Below are 8,531 nucleotides of genomic sequence, written 5' to 3'. Positions count from 1 at the left end.
GCAACACACGCTACCTCCCGCTGGGGAGAATGGCTACTTTTTGGACGGGCTGGAGCGTCCCGGGGCCCTCCGAAGGGACACCGAGTCTCTGCAAGCGCGTAGCAGGGACGCCAGCGCGGATGTCATATCGTATGGGATGCTGTACGAGGCGAGGCAGATGCCTGGCTAAGAGTTAGGGCTTGGGGGGTGGGAGGGGGTCCTTTGCAAACGGAGAGCTGGAAATTTATTGGCCCCGTCCCTGCTGGCACAGGCCCCTAGGTTAAAGGAAGCTCCTTCTTGGCGATTTAAAGTTTACACGGAAAAGGTTGACGTCTACTCTCTGAGCGATCGAAACGATCATCCCAGCACAATACCGATAACAGAGTAGGGGCTGAAACCTGCTTTAACCACCGAGCTTGCCTTTTTAACGGGCACTGTCTTTATTTTCAGTTTTCAAAAACCAATTTCTGCTACCGAATGCACACGGAACTTTCAGGCTACCGAACCGGGTCAGAAGGGGATAAGGCTTAATTGTTACTTCAGTTCGGCGTCAGTGGAAAAAACAAGAAAGTACTGTTATGCTTTGTTTAACAAGCTTTATAAACATGTATTCCTATGAATAACTAATAGCTATAACCGATGAACTCGCGTCTTTGAGATGTATTTTTATAGAGCCGGTTTATATTTAATTCATCTGGGTATGCGCGACTCCCATCACATTGGCAACTGAGTCTCGATACGGTAATCGGAATTAGAAAGCTTCCCCTCATCCTCTAAAACTTTTCCATTTGAGACAATCGATCAGCAAATCCTTTTTTGCAACTCGTCTCCCGGACTATTTCTCTCTCTCTCTTTTTTTTTCTAATTTGGCAGGGATCAGTGAGGCTGATACTTAGAGGGTCCCCGTTTTTTGTTTTTTTTTTTCTTCCCCCAATCCCGTTTACAAGCGCGGGAGGGGAGAAAGCCCCCTCTTTAGGGGCTATGGGTGGGTGTAGGGGGGCGTGAAGTCCGATTGGAAGCCAAAGCCGTTTGCCATGCCCCTTCTCCACCCCCACCCCCTTTCTCCCTCTGTACATGCACACATAAACACACGCATACACACACATACACACCCCTCCCTCCTCTCTGGACGGTCGGACCCGAGAGTGGCGGGAGGAGGGTTCCGCGAAGGGGAGTCCACCTGCCGGCGATCCAGTCCGGGATTTGGTCCCACCCTGAAGACGCTTCGTTCGCCGGAGCGGGAGCCGGAGCCGGAGCGCAGGGGACTGTTTGAACTCCCCTCCCCGAACGCACTCCAATGAGCAGGCGCTTCGGGCTGGGAGCAGCGGCGCTCTTCGGCTGGGATCAGCAGAGCGATGCCCGTTTAGGACTTTTCTGAGACAGTCAACACCGCCGACGGTCAGCAGCAGCAGCAGCAGCAGCAGCAGCAGCAGCGGCAGCACTTCTGGCAGAGAGAAAACCCAAACAAAACCCCACACACCAAGAATTTGGACAAGGACCCTCCCCTCTCCCCTCGTCCCCGTCTCCCCTTCCCCGCCTTGCAATGACTTGTTGTCGGCGGAGCTCCGACTGAAGGGGTCTTACCTGCTTGGAACTGGAGTGAGATCGGGATCGTTAGAAGTGTTGTATGACCCCTTTTTGCTTCTGGGTTTGTTTCTTTGGCTTCCCGCCCTGCCAGCCTCCCTCCCCCTTTCTCCCATCATTGGAAATGAACAGCAAATTCTATCTGTTTCCCAGAAACTAGGACCCTTTTCCACAGCGCCCACCTACGCTCCCCTCCGCGCGATAAGAAGCCCCATGTAGGAATGACAAAGAATTGCGAAGGAGGAGAGTGCGGAGTCCGGCGCTCAGAGAGACCCCCAATCATGGATTACTAAATGGGACCTTGTCCTGCACCAGCTAGTCCAGTGCTCCGGCTGCTGCCTCTGCGTGCCCCGAGAAGGTAGAGTCCTAGCCGGGGGCCGGGGACCCCCTTTCTCCCAGGTTTCTCGCCCTGGGTGGCTGCGGGCACGGGGGACGAGAAGCGTCTCGGTCTGCAAGGTCCTGGAACAGGCTCGGTTCGTATGGTGTTTTGGGAGGTTGGGATGCTAAGCGTGCGCCTCTACGTGCGGTGCTGGGTGTGTGTTCATCTGTATTGTGTGTGTTCGTGGAGGGGTTCGGCGTATGCGCGCTTTTGTGTTCATTCGGAGTACAGTTGTGCGTATGGCGTGTGCGTCCGTGTGCTATCGGTGCATCCGCGTGTGCGTGGGTTGGCTAATGGTGGGTATCCGTGAGTGGTCTGTGTATGCATTTGTGTGTTCGCTATGGGTGTGCGCTTGTGTGTGCCCATCTCCTGAGTATCTGCCCACCCTTCTGCTCTTCCCCAACTCCTCGGACACCTGGGTTGCAGGGGTAATCCAAGCGCACAGCATACTCTTCGGAGAGGATGGGGGGAAGAGGGTGCGTGGGCTCCGGGGCAGGGATTTCGGGGACTGGGGTCGCCTCGATGACCCCGAATCCCAGGGGCTCCGGCGGAGGGGGTGGGAGCGAGGGAGACCTTGGGACCTTGGGGCGGGAGAGAGCCGGAGCCGGAGCTCCACGATCGGGGTGGCGTTCCCGGGGCTGAGCGTCTCGGCTAGGTTTCTTCGGGTTGGAGTGGGCTTGGAGGGTCGGGGGAAGGCTCTGCCGTGGGCCGTGGCCTTGGGTTTAGGGTTTGTCTGAATAAAGGAAACTTGTGGGGGGTTGGTGTCCCCCCCCCTTCCTCTACGTCCTCCCCGTCCCCTGTTTCTCCGGGTCCACCCTTCCCGCCGCCGCTGCGGCTGCCGCCGCCGGCTTTGTTCGCTGCTCCGGGATGGGGCTGGGGCCGGGCAGGGGTTCGAGTTGCCTCCGCCCCCCACCCCTCCGCCGGCCTGCCTTTCCTTCTCCCTACCCACCGTTCCCTCCCCAGGAAAGGGAAGACCCTCGGATCGCTCCCCCCCTGCCCCACTCTCGACCTCCCCGCCAAACCCGCTCCCCTTCGGGATTGGGCTGATCCCTTCTCCAAGGTTCTGCCAGACTCCCTAGAGGGTCTCGGTTCGATCGCGGCTCAGGCTGCCGCTCCTGGATGCTGTCAACCCCAACTCCCCCCGTCCCCCTTTTCCCCTGTCTTTTCGCTGAAACGGGACCACCACCTCCGGCCGCCAGTCTGTCCGCAGCCCCCCGACCGGACCCCCAGACGACCTCCCCAGGGGGGACGGGATCTCTAAGAATCGAGGCTGCGTGGGTCCCGGGGAAAGGGCGGTGGGCAGGTAGGTAGGGGTGCCGCGGGGTATTAAAAAAAAGAAAACCCCTTAGACCTTCCCCGACCGCTTCCTTGCCCCTTCCCCGTCCCCATCCATCCCTTTGGAAAGTTTGGTCAAAAGGCTGGAGCGGGGGGTTGTCGGCACGGAGCAGTGTGATCGCGGAGGGGGGAGTGGGTGGTGGTTATTTGGCAGATCCTCCTGGGAGAAGGAGGAGGAGACAGTGAAGAGGGATAGGAGGGGTGGGGTACCTGCCCCTCGGGGTCCAAAGAGGGAAGAAACGGCCCTCCGCTCAACTCCCCCTGATCCGAACCCATTCCTAGTCCCCAAACGGTCAGTGCCAGAGGGAGGGGGAGACTGGGACTCGGGATGCTACTGAGGGGAAGGGGAGGAGGGAATCGCCAGCGTCTGCGGGATGTGCGCGCGCGCGTGTGTGTGTGTGTGTGTGCAGGATATGTGCAAGTGTGCATGAGTGTGCGTCTCGTCTGCCCAAACCGGGTGGGAGTAATGAGGATTAAAAGCCGCCCGGCTGTGAATCCGGCTGAATGAAAGGGAGCCCGAGCCCGCGAGTCCCCGTGGGTTGTTCCCCTGCCTCTTGGGGGATAGGAGCCTTGGGGAGGACCCTCTGCCCCAGGTATGGAATTGGGCTTGGTGGAGGGGTGGGGGGGTGGGGGGGCTTCAAGGAGCCTATCCCTTATAGCCCAAATCGGCGGCCCCCGAAGTGGCAGATCCTCCAGATCCTGGCCTCCGTGGGCTCCCAGAAGAGTTGTTGGAGCTGCCGGAGTGAAGAGGGGATGGGGAGGGGGTGGTGGGGGGCTCGCAGGAGTGGATCGGGGTGGGGGGCGGCGCCGAGAAGCCCTTAGGCTATCGATGGGGTCCAGCCTTCTCAGGCTCCGCATTGCCTACTTGAATCTGCACAGCAGCTTTTACCAAGTCGAAGTCCACGTTTGCCACTGGCAGCAAATCTCCCTGTGGCTATTTAATGCCCAGTAATTGCTGGTTACTTCTCCCGTGCCTGTGTTTAAGTCTTTGACCGGGAGGTAGTAGTCGATTCGCTTTTTTCTTTCTTCCGTGGGGATAATTGCTGCTGTTAACATCCACAGGTAAGCCTACTGCATTTAGGTGTACTTGTCCTGAGCGGCTTCGCCGGGACCGAAAGATACCGTTCAAGTAGTTTGAATAGAGTGGATAGATTGGAAAATCCACGGCTTCGTCCTCTTTTTCGAACTGAAGAAATGTTAGCTCATAATTGACAGTGGAAATACTGGACTCTTTAAGGACCTAGATGAGTGCCTTCCAGGAGCATTCCTCGGAACATTAATCCTTGATACAGAATCCTTTCTGAATCGGTTCTGTGAGCAGCGGCTTTATTATTTGAAACGCACTTTGATTATAATTACTTCCAGCACCCCAGTTAATTACGAACCCAACCTTAAACACAGGGGCAGAATCTTGTCTCCACCTATTATCCTAAACTATCTTTTAAGAAATAATTGCAGGGAATGTTGGAGTTTTGCACCTATGATTATTTACCTTATTAACATAAACTTTTTATTCAGGTCTTGAACAGGCTGTGATCTCTTTCCAGGGTCATTATATTGGTTTAGGATATTGGCAAGTGTGATTACTGTACTTCCAAAAGTGTTCTACTTTGCAGTTTGTTGATGATCGTGAACAGCAAGAAATCAAAATCTCGCTTAGTCTCATGAGGTCTTTTCCCATCTCCTTTTGGTGAAAAATGAATTTATCAAGTTTGGGCTTCATATGAAAGATCCCCATGTGATGGCTTTATTTTCCCCACGTAGACCATTACATTTTTTTTACAGGGCTTCTTTCAATAATATTTTAGAAAAATTGAGAGCTGGCATTTGTGAATTGATGCACTTTAACTCCTCATCATTAAATGGAAACCTAAAAAGAACAAATATAATGGATATCAGGGATACGGTCAGTAGGTTTTTTGGTCTGCTCACGGAAATACCTATTAAAATAGCTCAAAACATTTGGAGAATTTATGTTGACTAAGTCGAATGGCCACACATGGTCTGGGTATCTCCTTATAGTAGAATCGTATATTATCCTTCTGTGGAAAATCTATAGTGCCAACTAAACAGTTTCTATTGAAGAGGCAATGCGTTCACTAAAAATAAAGCGAATACGTATTCTGAAGTACTTATTTGAAGGGAAGAGTAGATGCTTGAGATTTTTTAAAAAACACTGAACAGTTTTCGTAACTTGAGTAGGAGGGCAGTATTGAACTACTGCATATGGGTGTGTTAAAGGGAGGGATGACATGCTTTAGGAACAATGCTGTCTCCCTTGATTCAAAATAAAACCCAACATTAAGGATTTTTGATAAAAACAAAATATTGCTTGCATTCAAACTGTTACTAGGTGATGGGAAACTTGTTGGAATAGACATGGAATAAAGGAGAAAGGAGTAATTTGTCAAACTTCTGAAGAGTGAGGAGAGCCAAAGCAATAGGTATGGAAAAAGTAAAGTAGGGCATGAAAGTGTTATGACAGGAATGTTTTGAAAGTAATTGACCTGAGCTACCCTCCTGCTTATTTGAGGAAAAGCATAATAGAGCAAGTAAACTAATTCCAAATGCTTTCATAGACAGCTGTCCATTTCAAAAGAGGAAAGCCTATGAATGGCTGTTTCTAGTATGCTATTATTGATGTAATGCATGTAATGCATACAAATATCTTGTATTTATAGAATTTGGGGCCTAGTCTTTACATAGGCGATTCCATTTTTCCATATTAAACTCCGCTAAGGTTCGTTTTTAGCATCCCTTTCTACAGAAGGAAAAAACATAGGTATATGTATCTATACACACACACATATATATATATATATATACTTGCCTGACTTGTGACTTGCCTGAAGTCACCTGAGTTGTCAATGTTGGCACTGAAACTAGAGACCAGATCACTCGATTCTCAGTAAGTAGGCTGCTCATCCACTAGATTGCGGATGTAGTAGGAAACAGACGTGAGTTCTAATTCTGCCCCTGCCACTTGTCTGCTGCGTGACCTTGGTAAATCACTTATCTGAGCCTCAGTTACCTTATCTGTAAAATGGGGATTAAGACGGTGAGCCCCATGTGGGACAGGGACTGCGCCCAACCTAATTTGCTTGTTCCACCCCAGTGCTTAGTATAGTGTCCGGCACGTAGTAAGTGCTTAACAAATACCACAATTATCATTATTATTATTAATAATAATAATAATAATAAAAACCTAAGCATTATGCTCCTATAGTTCAATGTCAGTGTTTGTGCCCATTTTCAATTTACTGCGGTAACTACTCTTGAAAATTGTCATTAGGCAAGAAGTTCACTTGCTAACAACACTGTATAAAAATGGTACCTTCCCAATTAAACTCTCGTGGGCTGCCATACCAGTGCACAATTGCCCTCAAATAGTCTTTTATTAAGCAGGGTACCCAGAGTTAGGGACTACTCAGAACAAGTTGCCACACACATAGTCTTTGCCTTCCAGAAGCTTACACTCTAAAAATAGTAATAATAATAATAATAATGTTGGTATTTATTAAGCGCTATGTGCCAAGCACTGTTCTAAGCGCTGGGGTAGATACAAGGTAGTACGTTGTCCCACATGGGGCTCACAGACTTAATCCCCATTTTCCAGATGAGGGAACTGAGGCACAGAGAAGTTAAGTGACTTGCCCAAGATCACACGGCAGACAAGTGGCGGAGCCGAGACTAGAACGCACGACCTCTGACTCCCAACCCCGGGCTCTTTCCACTAAGCCACGCTGCTTCTCCAAAGGTCAGTGTCGACATGGACAGGCATATAGGAAAAGACGTGCGTAGCTATACCACACACGCTAAAGATAATGATATCTGTAGAGCAAAGTCCTTGGGAGGGGTAAAGTACGTATCTTAGGGACACACTTTAGTGTTTGAAGACTTTGGGATCCTGAAAAGTATGGCTAATGATGAACACATTGGAAAGCAGAGGTGGGGGTGGGGGGCATGAAAAAAAAACAAGTTCTTAATTCCCTTGGACTGCATGATTGGAGAAAATTTTCAAGTAACTAAGGACAAAAAATAAAATCCTTGATCATTTTAGAAACACAATAAAAAATGAGACCCACTTTTTTTTACAATATTTAGCATTTCCCGTTAAGAGAAGCAGGTACTTTTTACTATGATAGGTTTAGTCAGTTCCTTGGGCATCTTCCTAGGGGGAGGGAATCTTTGGGGGGAGGGTAATAAAATCTAGTGAATGATGAGCTCCTGTGGGGCCCTCGTACTTTCTCGGTGGAAGGCAGTTGGGTCCAAAGGTTGCCTTTCAGCTCAGTTTCTTACTTCCAGTCCAAGACAGAGTGGGAGGAAGGGAGGGAGGGAAGAAAAGAGAGAATATCCAACCAAGGCTTTGCCACTACCACATACGTTAGTGAATAACTCACTGGTTTGCCTAAGCAGAAACAACAGACTGCTGAGACCATAGCCTTTGGAATGTGGATTTGGATTCAAATGATAGTCTTACAAGTTCAGATGGCCACCACTTTATGAAATGATGGTACAAAGGCAGCTACAGCAGAAAAAAAAAGACCCTTCACCCTTAGTTAATTAATTATTCAAAATTACTCAGGAAGGTTAGTCAGCCAGACAATTACAGTTATTTTCATCACGAAGGGTTATTTAAGTTTGGGGAGGATAAATTCCCAGAGTATGTCTTATTGGTTGAAACTGGGTTATCAATGGAAGTAGGTAAACCAGCTATCAACAGGGCTGCCGGTTACTGTATCTCAAGTGCGAAGTCATAAATAACTCACTGTGTTCAGTGACATTTCCTCCGAAAATATTGTTAATAACAGATATTTCTACATCCAGTACTTAATGCTTGGGGTAATCATTTAATATTGCTACCCCTTGACAGTGGTTCCCAACCAGTCATCGCAGTGTTGTCTGCAAAAATCAAATTAAAGGGACTCATGTCCATTTTAAAAGAATCGTTGAGACCAGTATAGCCCTCAAAGGGACCAGAACTAATGATATGGGAGTAAATACGCCTCTCGCCTGGAATGCCCTCCCTCTTCGTATCCGACTGAAAATGACTCTCCCTACCTTCAAAGCCTTAATGAAGGCACGTCCCTCCTCCAAGAGGCCTTCCCTGACTAAGCCATTTGCTTTTCTCCCACTCCCTTCTGCGTCACCCTGATTTTCCCCCTTTATTCACCTCCCCCCCCCCCCCGCCCCACACCCAGCCCCACAGCACTTACGTACATATCAGTAATTTATTTATTTATATTAATGTCTG

The 8,531-nt window shown here is 49.6% G+C and overlaps 1 protein-coding gene across 10 annotated transcripts in view; it reads left to right on the top strand.

Moving 5' to 3' along the window:
- Positions 1-1,061: 1,061 nt before the first annotated feature.
- Positions 1,062-8,531, top strand: part of SEMA6A (semaphorin 6A) — a 127,112-nt gene continuing 119,642 nt past the window's right edge. For 2 of the 10 annotated variants that reach the window (XM_029054794.2, XM_029054795.2), the window contains exon 1: positions 1,064-1,921. The gene's annotated coding sequence lies outside the window, so the exon portion shown is untranslated. The other 8 variants (XM_029054796.2, XM_029054798.2, XM_029054786.2 and 5 more) reach the window with 7 other exon arrangements.

This window comes from Ornithorhynchus anatinus, chromosome X5, assembly GCF_004115215.2.
Source record: "Ornithorhynchus anatinus isolate Pmale09 chromosome X5, mOrnAna1.pri.v4, whole genome shotgun sequence".
Taxonomy (NCBI): Eukaryota; Metazoa; Chordata; class Mammalia; order Monotremata; family Ornithorhynchidae; genus Ornithorhynchus; species Ornithorhynchus anatinus.
Note: the sequence above shows the minus strand (reverse complement) of the source record. Positions and strands in the feature narration are given on the sequence as shown.